The sequence below is a fragment of the Podarcis erhardii genome, assembly GCF_964252035.2.
Source record: "Podarcis erhardii genome assembly, chromosome: 6".
Taxonomy (NCBI): domain Eukaryota; kingdom Metazoa; phylum Chordata; class Lepidosauria; order Squamata; family Lacertidae; genus Podarcis; species Podarcis erhardii.
The window spans coordinates 9,321,651-9,335,246 of NC_138510.1; the positions used below are offsets into that span (position 1 = coordinate 9,321,651).

The 13,596-nt window shown below is 45.6% G+C and overlaps 1 protein-coding gene across 1 annotated transcript in view; it reads left to right on the forward strand.

Annotated features, from left to right (window-relative positions):
- The window catches only part of NKAIN4 (sodium/potassium transporting ATPase interacting 4), a gene marked incomplete at its 3' end in the record, with an annotated part of 564,211 nt that extends 551,871 nt beyond the window's left edge, over window positions 1–12,340 (forward strand). The window contains exon 8 of the transcript XR_014158000.1: window positions 12,192–12,340. The remainder of the gene's footprint in view (window positions 1–12,191) is intronic.
- Between the last annotated feature and the right edge of the window lie 1,256 nt (window positions 12,341–13,596).

The following is a 13,596-nucleotide window of genomic DNA, read 5'->3' on the forward strand; positions in this document are numbered from 1 at the left end:
GATGATGGGGAAGATGGAGGGCACAAGGAGAAGGGGACGACAGCAGACGAGATGGTTGGACAGTGTTCTCGAAGCTACCAGCATGAGTTTGACCAAACTGCGGGAGGCAGTGGAAGACAGGAGTGCCTGGCATGCACTGGTCCATGGGGTCACGAAGAGTCGGACACGACTAAACGACTAAACAACAACAACATTGGGAGATGTTAGGTGTTGAGCGTTATTGTATCTTTCTGTTATTGTCTCTTTCTGTTGTCTTTCTTTCTGATATTGTCATCTTTCTGTCTCGAGAGACAACGCCTCCAAGGGTGAAGTCAACCTGAGTTGTTTTTGCTACGTTAGCAGCACCAAAGTGAACTCTTCAGGAAAATGCTATTCCTCTCACGGAGGTACAATTCCCAGGGTGCTTAATCAATCATTCCCTCTTCTGAGGGATCTCTGGGAATGTCTTATAAGCTGCCGTAGGTGTTTGAGCTGGAAGACCGTATAAAAATAAAGGTATAAATAATGCCAAGGCAACCAGATTGATATAAGTGCTATTTAGTGCCAAGCTGCAGTTGACACTAAATACACCGTTATTCGCTAATTTACTTAAAATATTTCTAACTTGCCCTTTATTGAAAAACGATCCCAGCATGGGGTACGATGAGATTCAAAACACAGAACTTAAAACCCATAAATAAAATTCCAGTCCCCGTAACTATAAGGAGGGATTAAAAATGCAGTAAATAACAGTGATCATCAAAAGTAAAGAGCAGGTTCATCCTTCAAAATAAATTCACAACAACTAACATCCTATAAATGCCCGAGAAATTAGAAAAGGAGAGGGAGTGTCGGTGTGAAATGTACTTCGGAGAAGAGGGCTTTCAGTTTTGGTTGCCTTACTTCAAAAAGGATATTGTAGATTAGGAAAAGGGCAACCAAAGTGATCAAGAGGATGGAGGAAAGGCTGTGTCATAGACTCATAGAATTTGTAGAGTTGGAAGAGACCACAAGGGTCATCTAGTCCAACCCCCTGCAATGCAGGAATATTCTGTCCAGCTTCGGACTCGAACCCGGTGTTATGTATTCAGTGGCCTGTGTTTGCCTGAGCTTGAGACTGGACTAAGGATTCTGAGCTCCTGTGTTCTGATTCGATACATGATGCCTGTTATGTACTGAGTTGAATAGGATTCAAACTGCAGCAGTCTGATTGGTCCTAGAACAATAGGATCCAAAACGCAGCAGTCTGATTGGTCCTAGAACAATGCAGCAGTATGATTGGTTGGCAGGAACCACCCAATCATTCTCCAGATAGAAGCGAATCCACAACCTGATTGGCTTACAGTAGAATTCCGGAATTATTATTATTATTATTTTAAATAATATTTATTACTATTTAAAAAGGAAAAAGAGACAAAAGAGAAAAAAAATCAAGAAGATCAAGAAAAAATAAAACAATACAATACAATATGTAACCCATACAAAACACAACCTTAACACATTATCTAACACAATGAACTAAACAAAACAAAACAAAAACAATTTTAAAACATACATCATACCCTTTTCCATATTCTAACTTTCATTCCCTTATATCATCAACCTCCTCTCACCTCCCTCTTTGTATTCCACTTCCATTAATTGTTTCAGCAATTCCTTTCCATCTTTCTCCATTTTCTATCATATAAATATCTTAACCTATTTTTAATCTTATTTCCATTAAAATTAGTATACTTATTTAAGCTTAACTCCTTATAGCATTTCTACTAAGGCCATAAAAATTCATTCCAACATTTTCCTGTCACTCATTAATTTTACAATATATCTATAGATAGACTTTAAATCTTCCAATCTTCTTCCACCATCTCCTCTCCCCGGTCTCGGGCTCTGCCAGACACTTCTGTCCACTCCATACAGTCCATCAATCTGGAGATCTTATGTCTGAGGCTCTTAACTCTTTTCCACGTCCCTTCTGCAGTTCTTCTTCATATTCTTTGATGCTAAAGAGCAGATCTCGAGGAAGCTCCAATCCAACGACACCTCCACTCCCTCTCGACAGGTCAGCCAAATTTCCACAATTAAAGCTAGGATCCATAAAGTATTTCAGGGCCTATTTCAAAATTCCTCCAACTCCAAAGGCCCCCCGAACTCCAATCTCCTCCTGACCCAAGTCCATATTCCAAAAGTCAGTTAATCCCTGCATAGAGGGATCTTTCCAACTTTCCTTTTCCAGTCCAGACCGGGTTCCGATCTTCAGAGTCTGACTTTTTCTAGTTTCAATCATAAAGGGCCTCAACATAGTCTTCAATTTGCCTCTGTAAGACTAAGGCTCCCCCTTGTATTGCTTTAGGTTCGACAACAGCAACTTTCTCCTTCTCCTTTTCAACAATTTGTCCTGTTAAAATAGATTCCTGTGCCAAATCCTGAATAATTTCTGTATTGGTGCTCACTTTTGGTCCCAAAATGTCAGTTTTAGTAGTCATAACATCCATTTTTTTATGAAGCTGTTCCAACAAATAGTTTATCTTGCAAAATGCAGTTACTAAGTCTTCTCCTGTTGACATCTCGAATGTCCAAGGTCAGTCTCTAGTTCTCACACTATTAAGAATGCTGTTGACCCCATCTTGTGCCTTCTCTCTGTTTTCTCAGGAATTCAAGCTGAACTCCCTTTAAAACCTTGGCTAATTCTCCTTTCAGTTGCTTCTAGACTGGCTGTAACACAGCTGTGATGGCCTGGGACTCGGGCTCGGACTCGGTCTGCACCAGATCCTTTGCCTCAGGCATTATCTGAACCAAGTCTGGGGCCTGATCCTGAAGAGTCCCTGTCTGCACAGGTTTCCCTGCAACAAACACCAGCTGGGCTGAGTCAGGGGCCAGAGCCTACCCTGGCTCCAGATGCAGGGATTACCTCATTGCCTTCAGCTGGGCTGTCACATACAGCTGCTCCACTACTGGTTTGGTCAGGGGAGGCTGAGGCGGCCCCTGGGTCTAGTAACCCACCAACGTCTCCTGAGCTGCAGAGACTGAGGCCTGAGAGAAGGAGAGACCTGAGTACTCGCAGGAGGAGTGCTCACCTTCGGGCGAAACAGGGAGGTGAGTCACTGGGGGATCAGGACCGGCCGGTACCCCGACAAAGATAAAAGGCTGTCGGACCCAGCCCCAGGTTGTGGAAGCAACGTTGCTGTGTGCTAGATCCTGCCTGAAATCCTGTACCTGTCCTTGCCTGGTTTCCTGCCTTGTGTCCTGCCTTGGCCCTGTCGGACTGACTCCCAGCAGAACCTTCGGATTCAAGTCCGGTCCTGGACCGTGTTTCACGGGTTACCCCCGGGCCCAGCACAACACTGCAGGATGAGGAACTGAGGAGGGTGCCCATTGCAGACCTTAAAGGCTGGTGCAGGAAGGGAGGGTACTTCAAGTACAGTCATACCTCCGCGAATGTCTGCCCCCTCGATCGTCCATTTCGGTGGATGTCCGCGGCAAACCCTGAGGTACCGGAGCAGGTTACTTCCAGGTTTGCCACTTTGTGCATGTGCAGAAGCTCTAAATTGTGCAGAAGCGCATGCGGAGAAGTGCAAAACCGCTCCATGCACACGTGCAGAGCGACGCTCTTTCGAGCATCTCTTTCGTCGAGCGTCTGGGGCTCCGGAACGGATCCCGGACGCTCAGCGAGGTACCACTGTATCTAGTTCTCAAGTTGTATGGGTTTTAGAAGTAATTTCTCAGGTACACATCTAAATTATCCATCCATTACTTTCACATACTTCATACGACTAATATTTCTAATCACATAGTCGTATATCTTGCATCCTGTTTACATTAACAGTGTCTTTCTTGTGCCTAAAAATGCATATACATTAATTGCATCTTGTGCCTTATTATTACAATATATTATAAATAAACTCCATTGTGCAGCGAATTCATCAACCGGTGGATTTTTGTGAGGACTTAAAGAAACAAATGCAAACTGCTGCAGAAATAAGGTGAATTAAGCTTAACATTGGAGAAATGAGGAACTGATTCAGAGGATAGATTTAATCCATGCATTCCAACTAAAATTGTGTCCCCCTTGCACATGCATTTAGCCCCAGAAGCAAAGCTTCCATTGACAGTATAACAAACACTGACAATATTCCATTGTTGTTGTTTTTTATTATGACAATTGATTAAATTGTATTGGCTGCCTCTGAAATCAGTGGTGGTGTAGTGCCTCAATTAACCAGCAGAGGGCTCAGCGACATGTTTGGCTCTCATGCTTTCTTTCCAATTAGAGGCACACTTCAAGATACGGGTTACGATGTTGCATTAATGACTCCAAATGCATGTATTAAAACAACAACAACAACCTGGCTCTGCAATTCTCCTTTCCACTCTCTGGGCAGGGGAACTAGTCCTAGCTGTTTTGCACTTCCCTGGGTGCAGGAGAGAGGACAGGGCAATGGTTGCCCAAAATGCGATGCTACAGCTCTTGCTTGAGCTGTGAAAAGAACAGCCCAGCTAAGGATCATAGATGCTGTAATGCTACCACCTAGTGAAGGAAAAGAAAGTTGCCATAGGCTTTTGGCAAGTATATCCAGAAGAGACAAAACGATGTGGTTTGTGCTCCAACTGCCACAAGTCGTGAGACAGCATGGTGTAGTGGTTAAAGGACTAGGACTGGGGTGGTGGTGGGAAGGTTCATATCCCTACACAGCCAGAAAGCTCTTGGGCCCCTGTTGCATTCTCTCTGCTTAATGCCTAACCTACTTTGCAGGGTTATTGTGACAATAAATATGGAGATGGGGGAGAAAATCATGGGTTGCATCCACAGTGGTGCTGAGTAACATGTCCCATCAGCACAGGAAATTGTCTTACATGATCTTCTGGAATTATAGATTTGGAAGGCAAACCAACGGTCATCTAGTCCAACCCCCTGCAATGCTGGATATATACACATTACAATCCAAAATATCACTTTGTGGCCGATTTTCACTGGAGGGTTATTCCACAAAATCAGCTCCATGTGAGTCAAAGGGTCAAAGCATGCAATGCACCTAATGATCCCCAAGCATTTCTGGTTTATTATAAGTGAATGAGATATATATGGATATTATGGGACATCCATTTGTAAGAGCCGGGTCATCCACTGGTCATCTGCACTAACAACCTTGTCAACAGGGATGGAGAACCTGTGTCCCTCCAGACTGGTTGCTGCACCACAACTCCCATCATACCTGACCACTGGTTTCCTAACTGGGGCTGATGGGAGTTGTGGTCCAACAATATTTGGAGGACCACAGGCTCCCCATCCCTGAACTAGAGGATTCCATCCATCCACACCAGGTGAGCAGAGGAATCCTCTAGTTGAGATGTTCTGTTGGAGAAACTAGCATGGGAAGGGAAAGAAAGAAACATTTTTTTTATATATCAAACGAGCCTTAAAAATCATCCTCATTGTGGGAAAATCTGGGCCAAAAAGCCAGTTTATGTTTACTTTACAAGTGTATGAAAGAGTTTGTTGTTGTTGTTTAGTCATTTAGTCGTGTCCGACTCTTTGTGACCCCATGGACCAGAGCATGCCAGGCACTCCTGTCTTCCACTGCCTCCCGCAGTTTGGTCAAACTCATGTTGGTACCTTCAAGAACACTGTCCAACCACCTCGTCCTCTGTCGTCCCCTTCTCCTTGTGCCCTCCATCTTTCCCAACATCAGGGTCTTTTCCAGGGAGTCTTCTCTTCTCATGAGCTGGCCAAAGTATGGGAGCCTCAGCTTCAGGATCTGTCCTTCCAGTGAGCACTCAGGGCTGGTTTCCTTCAGAATGGATAGGTTTGATCTTCTTGCAGCCCATGGGACTCACAAGAGTCTCCCCCAGCACCATAATCCAAAAGCAAAAAGCAAAAAGAGTTAAGACTCTCAAAAAGCTGAATTCCTAGATAGAACACCTCTGTGATGTCATTTCCCTTGAACCTCTGTGGCGGGAAACTCAGACAAAGGATTTTAATGCTTAGTATTTCCTCCTTACCTCAGAATGTCCTCTTCTTCATCTGCCTGCTGATGAAGATGTCTGTGTCATTTGTTCTCTTTTGAGAGCAAACGCCATCTTAGGATATTTTACTATGCAGGAAGTAACATAAAAGTATCACTGCCTTCCTCGTATTCTTCACTGTTTACGTTGCTGAACCCTGGCAAGGCTTATATGTAAGTAAACCTATTTTCTTATGCTTACTATAGTCTGTAGGAGCGAAAGAGGGTGAATCCAGACTGCTGGGGCAATCCGGATAAGCATATTTAAGGCTAAGCAGCGTAGTCTCAAGTCTCCGTTTTACTCTGCAAAGGGATGGTAATATTTTAACCCAGAAAAAAGATCTAAACCTCACTTGAGGGAGAGTGGGAAGATAAATTAGGTTTGATACATCCTCTCCTACTTCTCAAAATCCACCCAAAACTCATAACCCCTTCAAACACTGCTAGTTTAATAAGCTCTACCACTAGCTATAGGGACGAGGGTGGTGCTGTGGGTTAAACCACAGAGCCTAGGACTTGCCGATCAGAAGGTCGGCAGTTTGAATCTCCACAACGGGGTGAGTTCCCATTGTTCGGTCCCTGCTCCTGCCAACCTAGCAGTTCAAAAGCACGTCAAAGTGCAAGTAGATAAATAGGTACCACTCCGACGGGAAGGTAAACAGCATTTCCGTGTGCTGCTCTGGTTCGCCAGAAGCGGCTTAGTCATGCTATTCACATGACCCGGAAGCTGTACGCCGGCTCCCTCGGCCGATAAAGCGAGATGAGCGCCGCAACCCCAGAGTTGGTCACGACTGGACCTAATGGTCAGGGGTCCCTTTACCTTTATGTGCTAACAGGAATCTTGGAGTGGAACCTAAGGGTGGAATGTCAGCAGCAGGATGTCAGATGCATCCTGTCATGTCCCCACCCCCACCCCTTTGATCTGAGATGGTCTGGCACTGCCCACACTCCCTGTACCACCTTCCCACTTTGGCCAATATACTGCTATGAGCTGGGTCTTTACTGTGTATTTCACAACTCCCGCTGCCACATTTATTCCTGCTGCCACTGCAGATAACTCTCATCTGAACACTTTGCTCCTAACGTAGCCAAGAATGAGTGTAATGCAACTGATTTATTAAAACCAAACACGGGTTTCAGGAGAACTTTGTGTGGGTTTCAAATGTTTCTATACCTTCTTTGTTACTTCATTCCAACCGAAACGATGACTATTGTTCCTATGATGCTAATCTAACCAACCCAACTTCATATCCAACTGTCACGGCCATCCTGCACATCTCGGCACCTGCAATTCCACCCTCCAAAACACAATTCCAGCTCTTTCCACTAGTCACCAAAACTCAGCCGATGCATCACTCACTGTCAGGACGCTTGTCAGCGGCTCCCGGCTGGTTGCCCAGGAAAGTATAAAGATAAGGAAAAGTTTCTTACCATCCTTTTTTTATTTCAATCTTTACAGAGAGAGGATATAGAACCCAGCCTCTTGAAATAATGACGTTGTCCCGAGTGAATCTCCATCCCCGTGTCTCCCTCTCCCTCATTCGTCATTCCCATCATCTCCTCTATGGGTGCTGACAAGTGCTCTCTGTCTTTGAGCTCTTTGCTCTCCTACTTTCACGGCTCGCCGGGTTCTGGGAGACGGAGGGTCTGGAATGCTGTGTAATGACAACCTGTCAGCTATGTGTTGTTCTGGCTCTCCCATGATTTCCCAGCTTTCCCCCTCATCTGCCTCTGAGCTGCGACCTCCCGCAAACCCCTGCTGTAAATCTATACTGTCTTCCTCTTCCTCCTCCCTGGAAGGGTCAGGGAGGGGAGGTGGTCTCCACCATTCCTCCTCTGCTCACTCCCTGACACTCACATTCAAACCTTCACTCACCAGCCATCAGTCCAGACTCACTCTCTTCCCCATCTCACTTACCTTAATTTTGCTAGTCTAAATGTCATTATTACATTTTAACTGGAATACATTTTAATTTAATACATGTGTACGCGACTTTGTATTCAAGAAGTCCACTGTCCCTCAGGCCTTGTAGGGGGCCAGACTATATTTTGGGGAAAAACATGAATGAATTCCTATGCCTCACAAATAACCCAGAGATGCATTTTAAATAAAAGCACACATTCTACTCATGTAAAAACACGATGTTTCCTGTGGGCCGGATTTAGAAGGTGACTGGGCCAGATCCAGCCTCAGTTTGCCTACCCATGCACTAGAACAGCCTTTCTCAACCTGTGGGTCCCCAGATGTTGTTGAACTACAACTCCCATCACCCCTAGCTAGCAAGGCCAGAGCTCAGGGATGATGGGAGTTGTAGTCCAACAACATATGGGGACCCACAGGTTGAGAACTGCCACAATAGAAAATCCTACACACCACTGGGCATTTTTCTGTGGAAAGGAGAGAGGATAAGCTTCCGCAAAGGCCTCATTTTCACTCCCCTCCCTACTGCCTCCATCAATTATGCCAGATGATCATCACTGCATCATCTTCTGGAAGCAATTGTAACAGCTGACTATGAGCACACGTCTCGCACCCAGGACTCTCCCTTTGCAAATCCTCCTCCTCATCATCGTCATCATCAAATGCTTGACATTGGTGTGCAGACTGCCTGTTGTTAACTTACAAACATCTTTGACGTAATTAGTGAAATTAGCTAAAATGTATAAAATAAGTAATAAATGTTGGAAATGTAAGGAAAAGGATGGCACTTTTTCTCATCTGTGGTGGGAATATAAGAAAGTGAAAGGCTTCTGGGAAATGATTTATAATGAGATGAAAAAGATGTTGAAATATACATTTATTTAAAAAAAAAACAACCAGAAAGATTTTTACTTGGTATTGTAGGCACTGACATTAAAAGACAAGATAAAAAACTGTTTTTATATGTGACAACTGCAGCAAGAGTATTATTGGCACAGAAATGGAAGCAGGAAGAACTACCAATGAAAGAGGAATGGCAGATGAAATTGATGGACTATGCAGAATTGGATAAGATGGCAGGGAGAATTCGAAACCAGCAGGACCAGAAATTATTGAAAGATTGGAGTAAATATACAAGTTATCTGAAAGACAATTGTAACCAACTGACTACACTTGTAGGACTACAAGAAGTTTTGTAAGGAGAACTATAAGTTATGGATTATTAAAAGTAATAGTTAGGTTAACAAATGTAAGATTAAGAGATGAGGTTTGAAAATCATTAGATGTGATTGATGGATGTCTCAGGCTAAAATAGCCAAAATGTTGTATAAGACTAGATGAGATGATATGTTCTGTTTGGAAAATATATGTAAAAACTAATAAAAATGTATATTAAAAAAAAAAAAAACTTTGACGTAACTAGATTTTCTGTAGCACATTGTCCAGAATGAAAGAGTGCCTGTCACCAAGAAGACCTCCCTCCCCCTACCTTAAGATCTCTAATGGGAGGCCTTCACCCTCTGAGAGAGGATCTACCAGAAGCAGGGCCTTTTCAGTGGTGGCATATTCTCCCAGAGTGTCTTTCCTGCACTAGGCAAAGGCCATTTGTTTTTCTGAGCCTTTCAGATACAATTTTTACCTTGCTTACTGTTTTATGCTGTTTTCGTGATCGTCATAACCTAGAATTAATTTAAAATTATCCTATTGTTTCATGTGAACCACCCTAGGAATGTAATTGAAGGGTGCTTTTAAAGAAACTTCTAATAAGTAAATAATGCTCCCCCTCCCTTTATTCCTCTTTTCAAAATGCATTTTTCTACAATGCCAGTAGATGTCAGCATATGACTGCAGATATAGGGAGAGAGCTCTAGGTAGAGAAAGAGAACAGCATTGAAAGCTGGTTTTACCCATCACAGATAAAGCGTTTGCCTAAGGCTGCATGGATTTATAACAGCTACTTTATTGCTGGCTGCACCACTGAGCCCAAAAAAGGATGAATTTCACTTCTACACAGCTACCAAAAGTATAGGAGCATTGCCTTCTTTTGCATCTGATCACTAAACACACACAAAGGGGGGGATTGCATTGGCCTTACAGCTGTCAATATCTTAGGAACATACAAACACAAAACCTTCTTTATATTGAATCAGACAAATTCTCTGTTTAGCAGAGTAGAGTTTACACTTTTTCCCCCAGCCCTGGGATAAAGGTAAAGATAAAGGGACCCCTGACCGTTAGGTCCAGTCAAAACGACTGGGGTTACAGTGCTCATCTTGCTTTACTGGCCAAGGGAGCCAGCGTTTGTTTGCAGACAGTTTTTCCGGGTCAGGGGGCCAGCATGACAAAGCTGCTTCTAGCGAACCAGAGCAGCACACGGAAACACCGTTTACCTTCCCACCGGAGCAGTACCTATTTATCTACTCACACTTTGACGTGCTTTCAAACTGCTAGGTTGGCAGGAGCTGGGACCGAACAATGGGAGCTCACCCCGTTGCAGGGATTCAAACTGCCGACCTGATTGGCAAGTCCTAGGCTCTGTGGTTTAGACCACAGCACCACCTGCATCCCTTATCCCTGGGATACCACTGACTAAATTCGGGACCTACTGCAGGCCTAGCACCTGCTCTGCCACTGAACAATGAGCCCTTTCCCAAGGCCACCTGCCCATTCGATATTTTAGTTTCACATTCTATTCCAAATAGTTTGCTGGAAAAAATGTGATTGGCTCCCCACCCTTTATGCCCATCAGGCTATAGACCAATGCATCAGAGTCTCCGCCCCACCTCCAATAGACAGGATCGATCCCTAACTCATCATAAAACTGCCATGGTTCTCGTCCATACCACCCAAAACCTGCTTTGGCTCCAGCCACTTAACAGGGAACTATTTTTAAAACTTAATGTTGACTATTTTAATTGCCATTGCTGAAGCCCATATATTCCCACTGTGTGTGGAGAGAGAGAGAGAGAGAGAGAGAGAGAGAGAGAGAGAGAGAGAGAGAAAGAAAGAAAGAAAGAAAGAAAGAAAGAAAGAAAGACAGGCCCATTTACCAGCCACAGCCTCAGTTGTCTCCTGCCCTTCCCTAGTGACCCTGGTTTCTGAAATGTGCAAAGCACATGGAAATGTAAAGAATCTGGAAATCTGAGCTGGCACAAAACACATTGGTTTCTGTTGATTATATCACTCCAATCTTGCTTTATCTGCAATGACTCCTAAATTGTTTCCAGGTTTAGGTCAAAGTGCTCATCCTTATCTAAAGGTAAAGGGACCCCTGATCATTAGGTCCAGTCATGACCGACTCTGGGGTTGTGGTGCTCATCTCGCTTTATTGGCCGAGGGAGCCGGCGTACAGCTTCCGGGTCATGTGGCCCACATGACTGAGCTGCTTCTGGTGAACCGGAGCAGCGCACGGAAACGCCGTTTACCTTCCCGTTGGAGCAGTACCTATTTATCTATTTGCACTTTGACATGCTTTCGAACTGCTAGGTTGGCAGGAGCAGGGACCGAGCAACGGGAGCTCGCCCCGTTGCGGGGATTTGAACCGCCAACCTTCTGATCAGCAAGCCCTAGGCTCTGTGATTTAGACCACAGCGCCACCCGCATCCCTTTCATCCTTATCTATAAAGCCCTAAATCAGCTTTTTTTTTCCCAGCCTGGTGCCTTTCAGGCATTTTGGACCACAACTCCCGCCATTCATGACCATTGGCAGTGCTGGCTGGGGCTGATGGGAGTTGTAGTCTAAAGACCGAGAGAAGGCACCAAGTTAGGAAAGGCTCTCCTTGGCCTATAGAAAGCAGTTGCTCTTCCAGTGCTACCGAATGAGTCAGGGAAAACTACCTGAGAAAATTATCAGCTCATCTCTTGAGCCACACAGTTATCCCTACCATGCGTGTGCACATTCGCACATCCGCACACCACTCGCCATCTAAGCACTGTCATTTATTATGCCAGTGACAAGGAAGGGAGAGCAAGCCAGTCACTTTGCATTGCACCTCACGGGAACAGGAGGTGATGAGGGAGAAAAGGGCACACATGAGATTTTCTGCATGGAAAGGAACTTGAAGCACACACCACGGATGCAAAATAAAAGCATAGACTTGTAGAGTTTGAAGGGGTCATATCTGCTGAAAGCCACCCAGAGCAGCTGAGGAAACCCAGTCAGATGAACTGGGTATAAATAAGAAGAATTATAATTATTATTTAGTCCAACCCCCTGTAATGCAGGAATCTTTCACCCAGTGTGGGGCTTGAACCCACAACCCTGGAATTAAGTGTCTCATACTCTACCGCAGATAGGGATGCGGGTGGCGCTGTGGGTTAAACCACAGAGCCTAGGACTTGCCGATCAGAAGGTCGGCAGTTTGAATCCCCGTGACGGGGTGAGCTCCTGTTGCTCGGTCCCAGCTCCTGCCAACCTAGCAGTTCGAAAGCACATCAAAGTGCAAGTAGATAAATAGGTACCACTCCGGCAGGATGGTAAACGGCGTTTCCGTGTGCTGCTCTGGTTTACCAGAAGCGGCTTAGTCATGCTGGCCACATGACCCAGAAGCTGTACGCCGGCTCCCTCGGCCGATAAAGCGAGATGAGCGCCGCAACCCCAGAGTCGGTCATGACTGGACCTAATGGTCAGGGGTCCCTTTACCTTTTTACTCTACCGCAGGGGACGGCAAACTAAGGCCCATGGGCCACAAGTGGCTCACTGGGGTCATTTAACCAGCCCATGAGCCAACCCTGAACTGAGCTGCCTGCTTGGTGAGTCTCCACCTACTGCACTAAACTGGCGCAGTACGGCGCTGGGACTTGCTTCCACGGCGCAGAAAATAGCATCTGCACAGACACAGATGCCGAAAATCGCGGGCGCACAGGCACAGATGCTGGAAATCGCGTCTGCACAAATGCAGACTCCAGAAATCACAGATGTGCAGACATTGGAAATCACGTCTGAGGTGAAGGACATGAGGCAGGAGTTGATAATGCAGGTGAGCTGCACACAGGTGAGCTGCATGCAAGCTGCCGGCCAGCTCTGTGGAGCCTCCTTTTATTGACACAAATATGCAAACCCAGACAGATACATTTTGGGCTGTGACCTTTACACATCTTCCAGTCCCGAGATCGTGGGGTGGTACAAAGCTATTTGGGCACCTGTTTCCACCGCGTCATTTTCCCCTTGCACAGCGTATGACGAAGGAGACAAAAGGTCTCAGAGACAAAAGGTCACAGACAGGACACCGCAGACTACTGAGATCGCAAAAGGTTAGAGAGAGGGCACGATGTTCAGATAGGTCACGCGTGCAGGCAGTCTGAGGCTGCCTGCGGGTGGGGAGTGTGCTCCCTCCGGGCCCTGCGATCATCCCTACACATGTCTGCACAGACGCTGGAAATTGCATCTGTGCAGACGCAGACGCCGGGAATTGTGGGCATGCACACTCACACATGCACACAATCTGGCCCACAAAGGGATCTCCGCTGGAGTGAACCAACCCAGGTGAGGTAAACCTTTCTGACCCCTGCTCTGCCAACTAAGCTATCCAGCCTCACTTTCCCTCCCGGGCAGGGAGGTCCATGCACTGGTAACCTCAAGGTTGGATAACTGCAATTTGCCCTATGTGGGGCTGCCCTTGGAGATGGTTCAGAAGCTCCAGCTGGTGCAGACTGTGGCGGTCAGACTGCTGAAGGGGGTACCTGCCTGACAGCATG